We start from the raw sequence: 20,746 nt of genomic DNA, 5'->3' as shown, positions 1-20,746 counted from the left end.
CTCAGGGCATGCCTGTTCCTCAAGTGACCATGACCATGACTCAGCCCCATGCTCCAAGCATTGATTCTCCCACTTTCCTTCTCTTTTACATTTAGATTTCTACCCAATTGGGAATCTATATGGTCTATATTATGAGATATAGATCTAACTTCTATATTTCCCTAATGTCTTTCAGGTTACTCTATATCATTTATAAGAAAGGTTGTATTTTCCTCAGAGCCTTCAAATGTGAACATTATCATAGACTTGATTTCCCCATGTAGCTGAATCTATCTCTTTCACCTTTCTATTCTCTTCTATCTAGAGACTTGAGTCAATATATTAATGAGCCAATATTTTAATGATAGAGGCCAGAAAATATATTTAATTTTTTCAAGCTTGATTTTAGAGGCCCTCAATCTGCCTTTCCAATGGTTTTACTGTGATCTTCTTACCCAGATTTAAAAAAAATTGTATGTTTATTCTTTCATGCTTCTGTTTCACTCAAGAAAAAATGTTGCCATTTTAGTAGAAATTTTTATCATGTTGTGACATCCTATTCAAGAAAGAGGAATGATTTTTTTTCTTTTAGTTTAAATTATTTTTGTATCTTTGGGAGTGTTTTAGGGTTTTTTTATATAGATTTTATCAATTTCCTAAATTTCTCCATAGGTAATTCTTCCCAATCTATAAAGTATACTAGTTGCTGTGTGTTAATATAGTATTTAGATACATTAATATTCTATTGTATTATTTGTATTAAATTTCATGTGGATTGTTAGTTTTTGCAAGAATGGTATCATATCATCTGCAAAAGAAAGGTTTTTTTTCTGTGAGATGAAGAATGATGCCTCCTTAAGAAGCTCTAATTTCCATAATCTACAAATATGTTATCTTAATGGCAAAAGGGATTTCACAGGTGTGATTAAGTCACTCCTGGATAAGTACACTATCATTTAGGATGTGGGGATTATTCAGGAGAACTCTGAATTATGGTCATTCTTTAAAAAAATGTTGCCTTTCTAAAATCAGGAGTCAGTAAGTGGGTACAGGTCTGGATTGTGTGAGCTAATCAGAGCTGCTTTAAATCTGGTTCTTAGTACTTTATTAAAACATAAGACTAGTGTTCAAGGTGAAGGGTGAAGGGTGGGTTTTTTTAAGGTATCTTATTAAAAGGCCCTAGAAAATTGAAAAATGGAGGGGGGGAATGTGATCCAGCTGTCCCATTATAGAAACTATGGTTTAAAGGCGGTCCAAAATGAGGAACCCAAAAAAAAGGGATCTGTTCTGGGGTAAACTAATGTGAAACAAGTGGGAGAAAATATGCAGAAATAAGAAACAAGGCTGAATAAGTAGAGATGACTGTCCAGATGGCGACCACTCTTTAAGGATGAATAAAAGAAAATGCCAGTACTGTGTGTCTGTTTTTGTCTGCCTTTGTCTGCCTTGAGGACTAAGACTTATGAACAGGTGCAGAAAATAAATCCTCTTTTGCAACCCAGAACTCATTGTTCAGTGTGAGATTTGATACATAGAAGAAGGAACATTTCCGCCAGGCACAGGAGTGCCACCTGTGATCCTGGGACTCCTGAGGCTGAGGCAAAAGGAAAGAAGCTTGGACTATACAGTGAGACTCTGCCTCAGAAAACAAAGCAAAAACAAAAACAAAAATATGATACCTAGTACAGATTGGAGTGATGGAAGGTGTTGATAGACATTATGTTTGGTTCTGAGACTAAAGAGTTAATTATACAACACAGGATATGGAGGAAAATCTCAGCTCTATAAATTTACTATTCCAGTTTTTATCTTGTGATACACAAAAGTAGCTATTTTTCTTTCTTAAAGGCTTCTGTCTTAAACATGGGGCTTGAGTTAAAGATGTATCTCACTGTGTGTTTGGATCATGTTTGTTTAAATGTATTAAGTAATAACATCAGACTAAAATTCATACCAGTTTTAATAAAAGATTGTTAGCTTTCTTTTAAAAAAGGAAATACCATTATTGAGCTTGTTTTTTATGCCAGGCATTCGATTGGGTATTTTAATATATTTCAATTTAATCATTATTTTGACCAAAATTTCTTTTGAATGTCACATATCTGCTGCTTAAAATAGATCTTATTTTTAGACAGTTTTAAAATTACAAATATTTGAGAAGGTAGTATAGAATTTCCTTATACTTCTTCCTTCTTTGGTTCTTCCCTTTTAAAGGTCTTGTACTCCTAATAATCTGAGCATCTGATTCAGAGAGGATCCAGTTAACAAATCTGATACTAGTGCCAGGTGTGGTAGTGCAAACCTGCAATTCCAATACTGAGGAGGTGGAGGCAGGAGGATTGTTGCAAGTTCAAAGCCAGCTTGGACTACATAGTGAGTTCAAGTCCAGTCTGCACTACAAAGTGAGACCTTGTCTCAAGAACAAAACTAACAAGCAAACAGAACAAATTTGACACTAGTCACAAAGTGCTACATAATTCATGAAGCCTGGTGTAAAATGAAAATGTAAATAACCTTATTTAAAAGTTATTAAGAATTTCCACTGACAAGAGCAGCAGAGCATTAAAGCAAGCATAGGACTCTTCTAAGCGTAGGCTCTATATGGTTGCATAGATCTCATGCCCTGCTATAAGAAGTTGTGCATGAAACCAAATGAAGAGATAGTGTTAAGGGATTGGATCATTCACTGATTACTTGGTGCCGAGTGATTGATCCTAGGTAATGCATGGAGCACAATCCTCTCTGGTACTCTGTGTAGTCTGCCTTAATCTTTTGCTGGTGGTAATTTGAAAGAATGCTCTGGCAGAAGGAAGTACACTGACCTGTGTAATGCTTCAAGTGAAAGTAAGGGGTGGTTTGTGTGTGTGGAAGGGAGCAATGCATGTAAAGGAATAGAACTGGCTGAGTGTTACTAAATCACATTGATGTCCTACATAAGAATAATGAAAAGCAGTGAGCTGAATAAAAAATTTAAAGTGTGATGAGCAGAGAGCCATTTTGGCAGCTTGAAAAGAGGCTTTATGCCTTATAGTTAAAGAAAATAAAATGGTGAAGATAAAACTCAGAATGTAAAAGTTTGAATTTCCAAGCTGCAGAAAACCCAGTCAAGGCCACAAATGGAAAAACCTAGGACTCTGGAACATGTCATGACTACATCTGAATAGATGCCCATTCCCAAGGCCATACTCCTCCCTATTAAAATTAGCACTCTGTGCACAGGACACTAAGTGGCTATGGATCCTGAATTTCATATCTTGACTTGGGTTCTGTTGGACTTAGTCAGAAATTGAGGCAGGTCAAACCGTATCCTATGTACAGTGTAAATGATACATATGAGGTCAGGCCTGAGCAGGAGCAGAGCTGCATGTATAGGTAGCCCAGACCTGGGTGTTATCTACCACAGTTTCACAAGTGGCCCTCAGGTCGTGTCTGTGTTCAGAGGGAGGAGGCCTGGATGATCAGCTAAAGGAAAAGTAAAGAACTTGACCAGGGTTTATAACTCCTGCTCAGTGTTTCGGTACAAGCCAAAAATAGACAGTAGCTGCTTTTCAGCCACAATCAGCAGTGAGCTTGCAAGGGATATATGATCAGGCACTCTATGTAGAAGAAAGAGATTCTATGAGATAAGACCTACAGGCAACAAAGAATGACATAGCTAGATGATCAGAATCCTACAAAGAAAAAAAAATGAAGAGGAGACTGGAGGTCTAGAGTAGAGATGTAAGGGTAGGTGGATGGTAGTGGGCACATAGCATCACGTATTAACACCCACCAGAATGCATTGCTCTGCTAACCAAGAATTAGGGGAGACCCACATGAACTAAGCTCCTGAACTAGGCTCCAACAACCACATCAAACCAAAATGATATAACTCATGCAAGAAGGTAATAATCAAACTGAAGTTTCAAGGTATCAGATAATTCTCCACATAGATTAATTTTGCTATAAATAAGAGATTCCATCCCTCTTGAGTTAGAGTAATAAGAAAATTATCCTGCTTTATTCCTTACCAACAAAGAGTAAACTGAAGTAACCTATTGTTAATCAATCAGGTTTTCAATCTATTATTTGTTTTCCTTATTCAAACCTTACAAAACCTTGCTGCTAGCGTCCAGTGGGAACTCTCAAGAATGGAGACAGGGCCAATTCATGAATTATGAATAAAAGCCAGTTAAATCTATAATTTATTTGTTATAATTGTCTTTTGATACTAAGTTGAAGAGCCAAATAGACAAAATGACATGCCCTATGTGTTATCCAGCCAGAGTAAGGATACTGGGCATGTGAACAAAGTGACCATAATGGCAGAGATGGAGGCCTCAGGAAGAATGAACTATCACTGGCCAATGCCAGTCTCATTGAGTCCCTTTGTTAACCGCATTGACTGAGGAGGGAACTTCCTGGCAGAGCCATAAGACCAATTTCCTGCATAACTAAGGGTAGATAACTAAAAATCTAATTTAATTCCCCAATTTTACTGTAACATTTTACTACAAATTTAACAGAATAAAACAGATTTATCATCTTTCATACTGGGGTGAGAAGTCTAAAATGGATCTTTGTAGGCTAAAATAAACAAGTTGATAAGAGTTGGGAAGTGATGATTCAATATAACACCATATTCTTTTCTTATTGAGTCTGTAACAAACTCCCATATACAGAGTGGCATAAAACAATACAAATGTATTATTTTACAAATTTTAAGCTCGAGAAAACTAAATGGTTTTTCAAAGCTGAATTCAACATGTCAGCAGGTCTGGATTCCTTCTGGGGGTCTCCATAGGATGGTCTTTTCCAGCTTTTCCTTCTCCAGCTTCTAGGCCAGCTGGATTCCTGGCTGACGTCCCTTCCATTGTCACAGAGAGCAGTATAAAATCATCCTGTCTCGGGCCTGGGATTTGGCTCAGTGGTTTCGCCACCTGCTGTGCAAGCGCAAGGACCCAAGTTCATTTCCTGGTACAAAAAAGAAATCATCATGTCTCTTTCAGACTCTGACTCTTCCACCTTTCTCTTTTGCTGCACAAGAAGTTATACATAAAAGTGTATAGAAACTCGTGATTACATGGGGTCCACCTAACTTATCCAGAATATCCTCTCATCTCAAGACTCTTAACTATTCCCATCTGAAAAGTCCCTTCTACCATGTAAAATAATATATTGATAGGGTCCCAGATTTTCTAGAGGGTAGCTATCTAAGAGAGTCACTTAAATCTACATGCATGGAATGCACTTTGTTATGTTAATTGACTGAGGTTTCAAGGACATTTATCAAGGCAAAATTCAACTTCTAATTCACATGGTTAAGTGGAACACAGCTGTAACCTCTATTACTTGTTAATATACCTTAGAATTCTGACTCAGGTATCAGCAAAAACAACAAAAAGTTAGATCCATATATATGCGGTCATATATTGGAACTATAAACATATGATAAAACTATTTTAATCATATTTAATGAAATAAAGGAAAGAATGCATGTATTTAAATGTGATGAATAGAGTTAACTTGAAAATGTCTGCAGGGAACAAAATATTTTAAAAAATGACATTGCCAATTTGAAGAACTGAATAGCAGATGCTCTAGAAATACATATAAAGTAATCAAAATAAAGACAGTAACGGAGAAAATAGAGACCTGGACACAAAAGAAAAGAGTCTTTGAACTGGCAAATACAGAAGAAGAATGACAATGAGGAATCAAAGAATGAGAGGATGGGGAGAAGAGTGGATTAACGACATGGAGGATAACTACAATAGAAATACTGGAAGAAAACTGCAAAACAACAAAAGAAAAAACAATATTAAAAACAACCAAAAACATAGATACACTGCTTTCAAAATAAACATACACCTAATCTTTATAGGCATAATAAAAGTAAAATGTCAATTAAACTACATCTTCAATAGGTTAAAGGATAGTGTTCAACCTACTATTTTACATCTTTCCAAATGTGGCAAAATTCCATTTTCAGATGAGAAACACTGTAGTGCTCACTAGCAGCACTTACTAATAATAATTCTGTATATACTGTATAGAGAAAATGATTCCAGATTAAGTTTTTGGCTATGAGAATATTGATCATATTAAACAAAAGTAATGTGTAGTCGAGTCTCAAGTTGTTTCAGTATTTTTTTTTTTTTTTTTTTGGTACTGGGGATCCAAACTCAGGACCTTATACTTGTGAGATAGGCAGTGGAACCACTGAGTTAAATCCCCGGACTGTGTTGTTTAAGTATTGAAATAATGCATAGGATATTTTCTTATAACAGCTGAATTAAGCTGAATTGAACACATTACAATTAAATTCAAAATTGAGGAATATATTTTAAAATAACTCATTGGGCAATGCAAAGGTCATAATGGAAGCAAAGAGTATCACAAACTGAAAAATGGTTACAGTATAAAGGACATTAAGCAGTACTCAGAGGAAAAAAATCATAGCCCTAAATGTATATCTTAAAAATAAAATTGAAATTTAATACTTAAGCACCTACAGTAAGATACTGTTAAAATAACAACAGAAAAAAGTGAACGAAACTATGAGAAAGGAAATAAAAATGATAAGAACAAAATAAGTGAAAAATAATATTCAGAACACAGATGAACAACAAAGTCAAAAGTTGGTTCTATAAAAAGATTAATAAAATTTGAAAACTTACATATTGAGTAAATCAAGAACAAAATAAAGGAAATCACAACAAATATCAAGCTGGGGTGAATATTAAATAGACAATAAGGTTGTTAGTTTAAAATATTTATATGTTTAAATAACTAGAAAAAAGAAGAATAAATATGAATAGTCTTATTACCATTTAAAAAAGGAATCAATCGCTAAACATCTTCTCACAAATAAAATTCCAACAACATATGACTTCACTGACAAGATGTAATAAACAGAAGAAATCTAATCTCACACCAATCATTCCAGAAAAAAATAAATAAATAACATATCTCAACTCATGAGGTTAGCATAACTGTGATATCATTAAACATTGTTTAAAAAAAGAAAATTAGAGGTAAACTTCACTTTTAACACATTTGCAGGACTATAAGCCAAAGATTTCATAATACATATAAAGGATAATATATCATGAAAATATTTTGCTTACCCTGGGACAGGATTTGGTGACATTTAAAAAATGGCTTGATATCAAAATTTAATTCACTGTATTTTGGCACAAGAACAAGTTAAGGAAGAAAAAATTCTTGAGTTTATCTTGGTAGATGCAGAGAAAATTTTTGAAGAAATTGACCATCATTCATATTAACAAGTCTTAGGAAATTAGAGAAAAAAGAATTGTGTTTATTTAAGAAAGTATATTTACAATATAACTGAAAGCATACCTCACATTTATTGATGTGCTGAATAAATAATTTTTATTACAGGGGTCTAAAGAACAACGTCCAGAATCTCCTGTTCAGTGCTGAGCTGAAGGTACAAAGAAGAGAAAGCAGTGATTCAAAAAAAAAGCAATGACAAATGTAACAACTGGAAATGAAGAAACAAAACTATCACTATTTGTGGTTTACTTGACAGCACACAAAGAAAATCCAGAAGAATCTATAGGTGTATTGTTAGGTTTATAAAAATTTAGATAGGTTGCTGGATTCAAGAATTTAGAAAGCAATGAATTAATAAATATCCATGGGTAATAAGCGCACATCAAATTAAAGTTTTAAATGATAGCGTTTACAATAGTATCAAAAAATCAAGTCCTAAGAAAATAGACAAACTCTTTATAGTACAATTATAAAAGTTTGTTTCAGAAAAATTAAAGAAAATGTAAATAAATGGAACATTCATAAATTCATAGATTGGAAAATTCATATTACCATAGGAGCGTTCCTTGTATTTATTTGTAGACTATTTCCCTATTAAAATTCCAAGAGGAATATTTGTGGGACTTAACAAACTGATTATAAAAAGTACATAAAATGCAAAGGGCCAGTTATATTCATAGCTCTCTTAAAGATGAATCAGGTGAGAAGACATGCTTTATTTAATAATTCTTTAAGTTATTAAAATACCAATAATTCCAATACGTTGCTGTTGCATGTAGTAAAAAAGTCCTGGGAAAATATTAAATGAAGTAAATAAAATTTTAAAAATAAAATTAAATAAAATTAAAAAGTCAGAAATAGAGCTACTGCTTAAATACGGACAATTGATTTATGAGAGCAAAAATTTGGGGTACATGAGCATTTAAAAATTAGCTAGATAACAAGAGCTTAGTCGTTATTTCAAACCATGCGCATAATTCCAAGTGGGTTAAAGAATTAAATATGAAAGTTAAAATTTATAGTGTCAGGAAAGAATATTTTCATGATCTAAGAGAAACATTTCTTAAATAGGGCATGAAAAGTGCTAATATCAAAGGGATAATGAATACATTTGATGATAACACAAATTAAGGATTTCTGTTCTTTAAAAAATATTTTAAGAATTAAAAGGGTAGTCATAAAATAAAAGATGTGCAATAATTTTATATAAGGATTAATATGAAAAACACTGTATGTAAAGAACACCAGATCAATCAATCAGAAAAAGGCATAGAATCCTATTTTAAGAAAGAGGCAACAGAGACAGTGTCAGAGCCAGGAGCTGAGACCTACAATTGTGATCCCAGCACCCTGGGAGACTGAAGCAGGAGGATCACCAGTTTGTCCAGTTCAGCGACTTAATGAAACCTTGTTTCAAAAAAAAAAAAAAAAGGTTAAAAAGATGTTTGAATAGGGGGCACTCCACACAAAGGCCCTGGGATTAATCTCTAGAACTAAAAAAAGAGAGGGAGTGAGGGAGAGGAGAGAGGGAGAGAGGCAGAGCTGAGCAGAAATGTCTACATAGAAGTAATGATTTATTCCCAGGAGAATAGTCTGACTTATGTCACTCTGGAATTTAATATCTAATAATGCTCTCTCTACTCTCAAAAATATCTTATTACGCGTAAATTATGTGTTCTTTCAATCAAGTTTTCTATTTTGAAAACTAAGCTTTAGCATCAACTTTAAAAAAAATTCTTTTTAGTTTATTAGTACCTGTATGTAGTACATGTTTACATTCCTTGTGGGGAGTTGCTACATGTACATAACACATCTTAATTAGCTAAAGTGCTTGATTTGAGAACTCTGTATTTGTACAGAATTAAGCTTCTTGCTTCTACTGGGCTTCTTTCTGTTTATTAGACTTACATTTCTCAAAATATTGCTATCATCTATCTTCTTTTCACTTTGTCCTTGTGCTTTATAATACCATATTTCTTTACCATCATTCAGAATAAAGCTAAAGTGATTATAGTTAAAGTGCACCCTTTACCCAAACTACTTATTTTCTGCTCTCTGTTCATTTACATGTCTTGTTGAAATCATATCCATTTTAGAAATCTTACACAACAATAACAGGAAAGAGATGATAATATCTTCTAGAAAAATAAGACTTTTTCATCATCTTTGGAAATGCACTTTGCTTTTTGCCTATTTGATCCTGTGTATCTACTGACCTTATTGCTTTATTACTTTTAAAGGGATGTTTTTTCAGAATTATATAGATTGTATTGTATTTATACACAGAATAGGAATTAATGCCTATAAAACAGCAACTTGCATGACACTAAGAACAGTGTTAAGCAGAGTTTGTTTGTGGGCTTGTGTAAACTGAGTCCTCTTAATCTGTTGTAGTCTCAATAGTCAGTGATGATATGTTTGAGATTGACAGGAATGTATTATTTTCAGGGTTTTTCCCTTCTAATTTTTATTCACCATAGCATTAGAGACAGGGACCTAATTAATCTATTAAAAGCTCCTTCCTTTTTGAGGTCATCAGACCAGATTCCAGGGATGTAAAATAATCGGCTAAAATTACTTTAATTGTTATCTGATGGAAGACAGGAATCGTGTTTTGATTTCTTGGCTTGCCATCAACAAAGACAGATTCTGCAGACGAGTTTCATTTGTGAAAGGATATTTAGAGTGCCTATTTACGATTCACTGACTAGAAATACATACACCATCTTCACCGAGAGTAATGTAATCATGCTGCTCTACCTCCCCTCTCCAACTTTCACCATTTTACCAATAAAAACAAACACGGGATGACTTGTGTAGAAAGAAATCCAGGTATCAGCATGTCACTTTGGTCTGCATGAGGACACCTGTCCTCAGGAAGAGTTCCTGTGCACCGATGAGCTTTTGAAGATGAGATTTTCAAAATAGAACATTTTTCCATGCAGAAAAAAAGGGCAGAAAAATGAAACCTTTACAATTTCTGGTTACTTCATTTCTATTTTTAGTCCCATAATAAAAGGATCACAGGAAAGTATCATTGTGAAGGAAACAGATAATTGCTTTCTATATACTGACATTATGTTCCGAGGCTGATACACAGTCTTGAGCCTTAGACTACAGTATCTGTACTCATAAAACAAAAATAAATCTGTCTCTAATAATTTCACAGCAGTCTATATCCACAAGAAAATTTTTTTGTACATCTTCTGTGAGACAGGCCAGGAGTACAATAAGTGTCCTTACTAGAAGTCTGCTGGAGAATAGACAGAATTTAAATAGCAAGAAGAAAATAGCTTTGTCTATGGTGGGCTAAAATTAGAATGTAGATCTCCTGATTCAAGGTTGGACTACACTTCTTGGGCTTGGGAAAAATCCAAGTGCAATATCAGAAGACAATTCTCACCGACTTTGCAGTACCTCTGCGGCTGGATGCGCAAGGAACCCAGTTCTTCGTTACACTTCCCAGAGAGGAAGCTCGACTTGGAGAGTAAAATTACCACTTTCCTTTTGGTAATGTCTATCCCTATGGAGTGAAGAATGGCAGTGATCTATAAGGTCCTTGGTAGTATGAGGGTGGGGGCAGAGCTCAGTGAGAGAGAGATAACTGGATTAGTTTGAATCTGAATGGAAGTGATGAAAATTAATAAAAGGCAGTCTAGCCAAATGCTTTAGTCTAAGGGCGGGGATTTTGCTCAGTGGTTCTGTCACCTGCCTCCCAAGCACAAGGTCCAGAGTTCGATGGCCAGTAATTAAAAAAATATTCTTAATCTAATTCTGATAGCTTCTATTTTATTTCACCTTATTTTTTTGTGGTACTAAGGATTGAATATAGAGTCTTCCCTGAGCTATAGTACGCACCCAGCCGCTAAAGGGTTAAATTGCTCTGCCTTACGATCCTTTTGCTTCAGCTTCCCAGAGTACTGGTAAACCATAATGAATGTACATTATGCTTAAAAGTTTAAAAGTTAGTTTCTACATACATCTATTTGATGTAATCATCAAGACATATCTACACAGTGGATAATGTCATTTTAAATTCTGAGGAATTAATAAGAAGACTCAGAGAAGCTAATTTTTAGTTCAATATCACCCAACCATTTAATAGTATAAGGTAAAAAAAAAAAGTAATATTAAATGACACTTTAAATGCATATCATTCTTTTTAATTTTTACAATAGGAAAGAACAAACGGAAACACTGGCAGTAATTAGGACTTTAGAGCAACATGAGTAACTTGAAACAGAATATCATAGCCTCAAAATGTTGTTAATGCTAAAGAGTTTTTAGTAACAAGAAAAGTTGAGTACTAGATTAAAAAAATCTACTGGAAAATATAATCCTTCCTTTGGGCCACTTATAGTTAAATGAAAGTATAGAAAATTTAAAATTATGTATACATTCCAGACAATGGTTAACCCCTGCGTATATATATATATTTGAAAACATTTTCATTACCAATTGCTCTCGTCGCTTCCAAGTGGAAAAATGTCATCTAAAACTTGCATTACAATTACTTCATCTTTGAAACTTGGCACTCCTTAATTGTGTGATGAGTTTTTTGAAGGAACAAAGACTTCAAAGGAAAATTTGTAAGAACACGTGAAAGAGAGATTTGTTATGAATGTATCAAAACCATCTTGATAAATACCAACTCCTACACAGTCACTGAAAAACAACCCAGAGTAGGAAATTATCCAGGCTGCCTGTGGAGCAACTGAAATAAATGATTTAGGTAGATCTTGCATGAGTATTTGTTGAATGAATGAACGTTCATGTCATAGAAGTATCTTACACATAAACTAAATTTATAAATTGAATACTATAATATCTACTATTTTTAGAGGACAGTGTTGGTTAAATATATCTGTACTACAATAAATTTTTAATAATTGAAGGGTTTACTTCTTTCTCTCTTCGAATTTTGAACTCTAAATACCTGCTAAATTTGACCTTTCTTACACATATTTTTCTAGTATATAGTTTCCTCTCTTAAGATAATAATAGCTACTATTTTTCAGGCAAGTTTTTAGACTAATTTTGTCACACTGATCTGGCAAGCTATTCTCATTTTACAAACAGGAACATTGAATCTCAAAGAAAGTTAAATAACTCTCTATGTATCACAATAATAACTAGTAGATCTAAGATTTATATATAGCAGTATGTACATTGGAATCACCTGAAAACACACCTTCCCATTTAATAACCTCTGGAAATTCTGATTCAGTTGGTCTAGAAGGGAACAACAGAATCTACATTTCCAACAATTCTTTCATCTTGATCTAATGCAGTCACCTGAAAAATGTGCTATTTATTGTCACCATATTGATAATGTCTTCCATATGGTTGGAAATGTATATGTATACTTTAGTTTTGAAGTAAGTTCCACATATCTAGGGTTGCATTGGAAGATAGGATGATGACAAGTTGAAGTTGCTCGAGGTTGCCTCTACGTGATAAGTAGGGTAGATTTAAGCTAGGATTCCTGGGGTCTCTGTGAGTTGGTTCATTTGAGTAATTTTGTGGGCTCCAGAACATAGGAGCTGTCTAGTTGTCTGATCCTGGACCTGACTTGATTATGTTAAGTACAGGCTGGCCTGGAACATGAGAGCTCATAAGGGAGGTGCTTTGAGATGTGGATTTTGATCAATTTCTCAAGACTAAAGTCTGAGTAACCTATAGCCAGAGCCTTAACCAAGGGTCAAAAGAGTGCAAGAGATGTATGTGCATTATCCCTTGCTCTGTAAAATTCAATTGAAAATTCACTTAAACTTCTAGGGCACAATCTCTAGCTGGTTTAAGCTTCACCAATATCAGAGAGTAGAGGAGGCATGGTATTGCTGCTGGTGGTTTCAGGCTCTCACTTCTTTTTTTTTTTAATCCTTTTATTGGTACATTTTAGATATATAATATAATGACTTTCATCATTGGAAATTTGCACTTTTACATAATCTCTTGGTTCTTACTTTATCCCCCTTCCCCTGCCCTCCCTTCAACCCCTCCATCCCTCCCTATTTACAAATTCTTTGTTTCCATTTTTTCATTTTCTCATATTATTTCCATTCCCATCTTTCCATTCCCCTACCCCTCCCACTTTCCCTTCACTTTTGTGCATTTTCTTCCTATTTCACAATATCTATTATACCTTTTAGTCCTAATTTACACTTTCCATTTCTTACACTAGAGAAACTATTCAGTATTTACATATGTGTGTCCTATTTCTTTCACTAAAGAGTATCACCTCAATGTGCATCCATTTAGCAAAAAAATGTCTCTAATTTCTCATTTTTTATGGCTGGGTAGTACTCCATTTTATTAAAAAACCCACAATTTCTTGATCCAGTCTCCAGTTAATGGGCATTTAGGCTGTTTCAAAGTTTTAGCTATTACAAACTGTTCTGCTATGAACATGGGTGCACATATATCACTGTGGTATGATTCTTTAAATTCTTTGGGGAAGATACTCAGCAGGGGAATAGCTGGGTCAAATGGGACCTCAAATCCTAGTTCTTTGAAGTATCTCCATACTGATTTCCACAGTGGTTTCACCAGTCAACACTCCCATCAGCAGTGGAGCAGGGTTCCTCTTTCCCCACAGCCCCACCAGCATTTGTTATTGATTGATTTCATGATAGCAGCCATTCTTTCTGGAGTGAGGTGGAATCTCAGCCTTGTTTTCATTTGCAACTCTCAAATGATCTGTGATTTTGAACGTTTTTTTCATATGTTTATTTGCTATTTCTACTTCTTTGTCTGAGAAATGTCTGTTCATTTCAGATGCCCATTTTTTGGTTGGGCCTTTAAATTTGGGAGGTCTGATTTTTTTAAGTTCTTTATAGATTCGAGATAATAGACCTCTGTCTGAGGACCACTGGTGAAAATTTTTTCCCACATGTGGCTTGACTCTTTACATTGCTGGTGGTTTCTCTTACTGTGCAGAAGTTTTTTAGTAAGAGATCCCACTTGTTGATTGTTTGTGCTAGTTCACGGGCAACTGAGGTTTTGTTCATAAAATCTTTTCTTACACCAATGTCTTCAAGAGTTCTACCTAACCTCTCTTCCAGCCAGTTCAGTGTTTCTGTTTTAATATTTAGATCTTTCATCCATTTTGATTTTAGTTGAGTGCATGGTGAGAGATATAGGTCTAGTTTTAATCTTTCACAAGTTGAAACCCAATTTTTCCAGCACCATTTATTAAAGAGGCTATCTTTCCTCCAGTGAGGGTGTTTGGCTCCTTTGTCAAAGATGAGGTGGCTAAGTGTGTCTGGGATTGTTTCTGCATCTTCTAATCTGTTCCACTAGTCCTTAGGTCTGTTTCTTTACCAGTACCATGCTGTTTTATCACAGTAGCTTTGTAGTATAGTTGCAGGTTGGGGATTGTGATACCTTCTGCCATGTCTCTGTTACCTAGAAATGCTTTTGCTATTCTGGGTCTCTTCTTGTTCCAAATGAATTTTTGGATTATTTTCTCAAGTTCCATGAAGTATGCTGCTGGGATTTCAATTGGGATTGCTTTGAATCCATATAGCAATTTGGGAAGTATGGCCATTTTCACTATGTTGATCCTTCCTAGCCAGGAGCAAAGTATGTCTTTCCATTTTCTGATATCGTCTTCAATCTCTCTTTTTTAAAGTGATATAGTTTTCAGAGAAGAGGTCTTTGATTTCTTTTGTTAGGTTGATTCTTAGCTATTTCAGTTTTTTTCGAAGCTATTATGAAAGGAATTGCTTGCCCTATTTCTCTCTCAGTGAGTCTGTTGTTCATGTAGAGGAAAGCTATTGATTTTTGTGCATTGGCCTTGTATCCAGCTGATTTCTGAAGTTGGTTATTAAGTCTAGAAGACTTTTTGTGGAGTTCTTGGGGTCTTCTATATAGAGTATCATGTCATCTGCAAATAATGACAGTTCTACTTCTTCATTTCCTATCTTTATTCCTTTTATTTCTTTCTCTTGTCTAATTGCTGTCCTTAATGTTTCCAAAATTATATTGAACAGGAGTGGTGATAGTGGACATCCTTGTCTTGTTCCCGATTTCAGTGTGAAGGATTTCAGTTTTTGGCCATTTAGTGTGATATTGGCTGTTCAGTTTTCATAGATGGCTTTTATCAGATTGAGGTAGACACCATCTATTCCAATTTTTGTAAGGTTTTTATCATAAATTCATGTTGGATTTTGTCAAATGCTTTTTCTGCATCTATTAAGATGATCATATGGTTTTTGTCCTTGGCTCTATTGGTATAGTGTATTGCATTTATTGATTTGCATATGTTGAACCATCCCTGCATCCCTGTGATGAATCCCACTTGGTCAGGGTATATGATCTTCTTGATGATCTTCTGCATTCTGTTTGCCAGTATCTTATTAAGGATTTTTGCATCTATGTTCATTAGTGAGGTTGGCCTATGGTTCTCTTTTTCAGTTGGGTCTTTCTCTGCTTTGGGGATCAAGGTGATCCTGGCTTCCAGGAATTATTGCTTCCCTTTCAATTAATACTCCTTCCAGGAGTATTGCTTCCCTTTCAATTTCACTGAAGAGTTTTAACACTAGTGGCAGTAGTTCTTCTCTAAATGTCTTGTAGAATTCAGCAGTGAAGCCATCAGGGCCCGTGCTTTTCTTAATTGGTAAGTTTTAAATTACATTTTCAATTTCATTGGTTGATATTGGGTTGTTCAGAATTTTTAGGTCTTCTTCGTTCAACTTTGGTAATCCATTCATATCTAGGAATCTGTCCATTTCTTCTGTGTTTTCCATCTTATTGGCTTATAGATTCTTTAAGTAGGTATTGATGATCCTCTGAATTTCTGCTGGGTCCATTGTAATTTCATCCTTTTCATTCCTAATTGCATGGATTTGGGCCTTTTCTTTCCTTTTTCTGATAAGGTTGGCTAAGGGTTTGTCAATTTTATTTATTCTTTTGAAGAACCAACTCTTGGCTTCATTGATTTTTTGTATTGTTTTCTTAGTCTCCATTGCATTGATTTCTGCCCTGATCTTTATAATTTCCTCCTTTGCATGGGCTTTGCATTTGTCCTGCTTTTCTTTTTCTAGAAGCTTGAGGTTCAACATTAGGTTATTTGGGGTTTCTCTGTTTTCCTAATATAAGTATTCATTGCTATGAATTTCCCTTGTAAGACTGCTTTCATTGTGTCCCATAGATTCCAATATGTTGTATTGTCATTGTCATTTAATTGAAGGAACTGTCTGATTTCTTCAATTTCCTCTGTGACCCATTGGTTATTCAGAAGTGTGAGGTTCAATTTCCCTGTGTTTATGAAATTTTTGCCATTTCTTTTGCTATTGATGTCTAATTTCATCGCACTATGGTCTGATAATACACAGGGGATAACTTCAATTCCTTTGCACTTACCTAAATATGTTCTATGAGTGAGTATGTGGTCTATTTTGGAGAACAACCCATGTGCAGCTGACAAGAATGTGTATTCTGATTTTGTGGAGTGGAACACTCTATAAACATGTGTTAAATTTGTTTGTTCAAGAGTTTGATTGAATTTTGTTGTTTATTGTATTTATTGTATTTTGTTGTTTATCTTTTTTTTCTGGTTGATCTATCTATTTGTGATAATGGAGTATTGAGGTCCCCCACTACTATAGTACTAGTGCTTATATGATTTTTCATGTCCGTTAGTATTTTTTTTATGTAGTTGTGCACACTAGGGTTTGGTGCATAGATATTTATGATTGTCATCTCTTCCCCTTGGATTGTTCCCTTTACAAGGATGTAGTATCCTTCTTTGTCTCTATTAATTCATGTGGGTTTGAAATCCACTTGGTCTGCAAAGAGGATAGCTACTCCTGCTATTTTTCAGGTTCCTGTGACATGGGGTATTGTTTTCCACCCTTTAACTTTCAGTCTATGAGTTTCTTTTTTAATTAAGTATGTCTCTTGTATGCAGCATTTTGTTGGATCTTGCTTCTTGACCTATTCTGTCAGTCTATTTCTTTTGACTGGTGAGTTGAGACCATTAACATTGATGGTTATAACTGATATGTATTGAGTTATCATTGTCATGAACTTTTCTTTTTGTTGGATTCTCCCCCTTACCTTTTAATTTCTTGTTGTACCTGATGGATTCATTCTGCTAGGCTTCCTGGGGTCGTGGTCCTCATTGTCTTTTCCTAGGATTTTGTCTAAAAGTTTTTGGAGTTCTGGTTTGGTATTTATGAAGTTCCTAAGGTGCTCTTTGTCATGAAAGTAACTTATTTCTCCATCAATTTTGAAAGATAGTTTTGCAGGGTACATCAATCTGAGTTGGAGACTGTTTTCCTTTAGGGCTTGAAATACATCACTCCAAGCTCTTCTTGCCTTGATGGTTTGTGTTGAGAAATCTGCTGTGATTCTGATGGGCTTTCCTTTGTATGTGATTTGTTTCTTTTCCCTAACTGCTCATAGAATGTTGTTCTTCTGTTGGGTTTCTGGAATCTTAAAAATTATATGCTTTTGTGCAGATTTTTTTTGATCAAGGCTAGTTGGAGTCCTATATGCCTCACTTATCTGTATGTCAAGCTCTTTTCCCCTGCTTGGGAAGTTTTCTGCCATCACTTCTGTGAACAGTTTTTTATGTCATCTGTACTCTCTCCTGTTTCTTTATTGACTCCATTCAGTCTGATGTTATTCTTTTTTGCATCATCTAGCAGCTGCTGGATTGATTTCTCATGATCCCTTACAATTTTAAAGAAATTTTTCTTTTCCTGGTCACTCATTGCAATCTTATCTTTTATATCTGAAATTCTGTCCTCACATTGGCTCGTTCTGCTGTATAGACTTTCACTGGAGTTTTTAATCTCCTGGAAATCTGTTTGCATCTGTTTTATGGATTCCATTTGTTTCCTATGTTGGGATTCCATCATGTGCCTCAGCTCCTCTATTTTTTTAATCTGTGTCCTCTCTAGATTTATTAATCATGTCTTGCACTATGGGCACAATCTCTGCTGTTATGTGAGAAATTATTTCTGATTTCCTTTTTTCCAGATCCTCCTTCATTGCTAGTTCAGCAAGTTCAGGTTGTTGAGTATCAGAGTGTTCCATCTTGTTTCCCTTTGGGGTTGCTGTAGGTGATCTGGAAGTCTGGTTCTGAGGCTTGTTTTATGTGTCTTCTCATTTGACAGGGGTGTAGGGGTGTTCCTGGTGGTGCCTGTGTGGCTCCCCTCCTCTGCACTGGGAGCTGTGCCATGCCTACCGGGAAGCCTCTTCTGTTCTGAGCAGGCTCTCACTTCTAATCCCACTGATTTCTTATCTTCCAGCCTTGTTTTGAATTTGTTATTGTTTGTCCTGAATTTAACCTCAGCACTTTACTTTGTTTAAAAACACATGTAAACACATTGAGACACAAACACAAACAATGCACTTATAAAAGTATTAAATTTGATGAAGTCTTAGAGTTTAAACAGAGTTTAAACTGCTCCAGCAGTAATAAGTTAACAACAATCATTAGACTCAGCTGTTTCTTGAGCAACTTCATCATATTTCATACTCTTTATAACTTTCCACTTCCTGTGTCTGCATTACTAATGCAGGGAGCCTCTGTTGTATTTTCTGTTTCCCAGACTTTCTCTAAACCATCTTCTCATGGTCTCATATTCCACTCCATGTAACTTTATCCAGATATTTTCCCAAAGAAAGAATGTTTCCATGGGTTCCAGCTATTAATATTAATATACGTTTTCATTCTGCTACTGAAGACATTTGCCTCCTCATGGGAAATATTCATTTCACTGAAAGATATCATCTGAGGTCCATGATTTAAATTATCTCCCTAAGTAGGTTTCATTTTGTATAGTTTTCCACAATAATTGCAAGATAATTAGACTGGTTTTCACCCAATAGATTCTGGAAATAAAATAGAGTGGTCAGAAAATGATCACTGTTCTATCTACTTTCATCAGTAAATTTCATGTACATTGTAGAACATGTGGTTTAAAACAGATTGCACTGAGTTGCTATTTGACAATTTTCAGGGCCACAATAATAACAAAAAAATAAATACAAAGTTAGAAGTTATAATTTCTATAACATAACTGGTAAAGTAGGAAGAAGCAAAAAGTTAAAATTACATGATTGATTTTGCTTGAGTGAAAAAAAATTTGCATCCTTAAGTCTCTTCTCTAAACCTCACAGTTTTGTCATTTCCCAGGCTCAGGGCTCAGCCTCACTTTACTCTCTCTTTACTTACTCCCTAGGCAACCTCAACCATCCCATGTACTGATGCCTTCCTAGGCAATCTCTGACCTATTGCTCCCCAGAACTCTGGCCACCCAGTATCTCCCTTTAGGTAGTTAACATGCACTTCAAGCTAATATAGCTGAAATAGAACTCTTGATTTGCCCTTTAGCTCTCTAATCAACCTCAAATTACTAAATGTCCCTACTACTTCCTAGAGAACTCTTTCATTCCTTGCTTTCACTCACATTCTTCCAACTCACTGGAAAACCTAATTGGTTAGTTTTATAACCCTGAACTATCTCTGTCCCTATACTGTCTGCCATTATCTTTTCCTTCAACTGCTGAGACAGGGACCCGTGTTCTTTACATCTTGTCTACAATCTGACTCTAAATTGTTAGAGCTTATGGGTTTAAAATAGAAGTTAGATCAAGATATTTTTCTATTTGGAATCTTCTGGTACATTCTTACTGCAATTTTTTTTTTTTTTTTTTGTACTGGGAATCGAACTTGGGTCCTTGTGCTTGCTCAGCAGGCAGTGAAACCACTGAACTTATCCCCAGCCCTATTCTTATTACATTTTGAAAAAAATGTAGAACTATGTCATCATGTCTTATAGCCCTACGTAAGATAGCCTCTAATTCTCTCTCTCACCACAACTTTGACAGCTCATCCTCTCTTCCTCAGCTACAACATCACTAGGATTCTTTCAAATTCTTGAGTAGCCTAAGGTGTTACCACCACAGGGAATATATGATACTTGTACTCTTGACCTGGAGTGAACATCCCAAATAATTTCACCAGAACATGAATCACTGCATTAAGTCTTTGCATGGAGGTTTCCATGTAATTTATTATATTTCTTCCACTAAACTTGACAGCTTATTATGACATATATTTTGCATTTCTTTTTACATTATAAGCCTAGTTCCTAGAAAACTGCCTGACATAGTAAACGTTGCATAAACATTTGTTAAAGAATAATGAGTAAATGAATCTATTACTCAATTCTGAAATAAGTAGAGAAGATTAGCTATATTAAGGAATGAATACATAGACAACTACTCATTCCTGAAACAATTCTGTATTGGCAGTTTTGTAACATACACAATATTTATTGCACATTTAGTATTCTGTTCACATTGAGCTAAATGCTTCAGGGACATCAGCTCATTCATTTCTTTTGGCTTTCTATATTACAAGTGCTGAGGGTTATAGAGGTTAACTGAGTCATTGTCCCATTGTCAGACAACTTTTAAATGAATGGGTTGGTACTCAAATTGATTCAAATTCCAAAGCCCATACTTT

General features: G+C 35.0%; 1 long non-coding RNA gene and 1 other non-coding gene across 2 annotated transcripts; one reads left to right on the top strand and one right to left on the bottom strand.

Moving 5' to 3' along the window:
• Window positions 1–1,395: 1,395 nt before the first annotated feature.
• On the top strand, window positions 1,396–1,527 carry LOC147829253 (small nucleolar RNA SNORA40). Its single transcript, XR_015449429.1, has one exon. It is a non-coding gene; the product is annotated as a small nucleolar RNA SNORA40 (small nucleolar RNA).
• An 88-nt stretch (window positions 1,528–1,615) lies between these two features.
• LOC147829252 (uncharacterized) lies at window positions 1,616–14,373 on the bottom strand. The gene is made up of 3 exons (XR_015449361.1): window positions 8,593–14,373; window positions 7,324–7,408; window positions 1,616–4,932 (listed from the first exon to the last, which is right to left on the bottom strand). It is a non-coding gene; the product is annotated as an uncharacterized LOC147829252 (long non-coding RNA).
• Window positions 14,374–20,746: the final 6,373 nt, after the last annotated feature.

The sequence above is a fragment of the Heterocephalus glaber genome, unplaced genomic scaffold, assembly GCF_053883595.1.
Source record: "Heterocephalus glaber isolate CG9 unplaced genomic scaffold, H.glaber_assembly_v1.0 deba00000676, whole genome shotgun sequence".
Taxonomy (NCBI): Eukaryota; Metazoa; Chordata; class Mammalia; order Rodentia; family Bathyergidae; genus Heterocephalus; species Heterocephalus glaber.
This window is presented reverse-complemented; position numbering and strand designations above follow the sequence as displayed.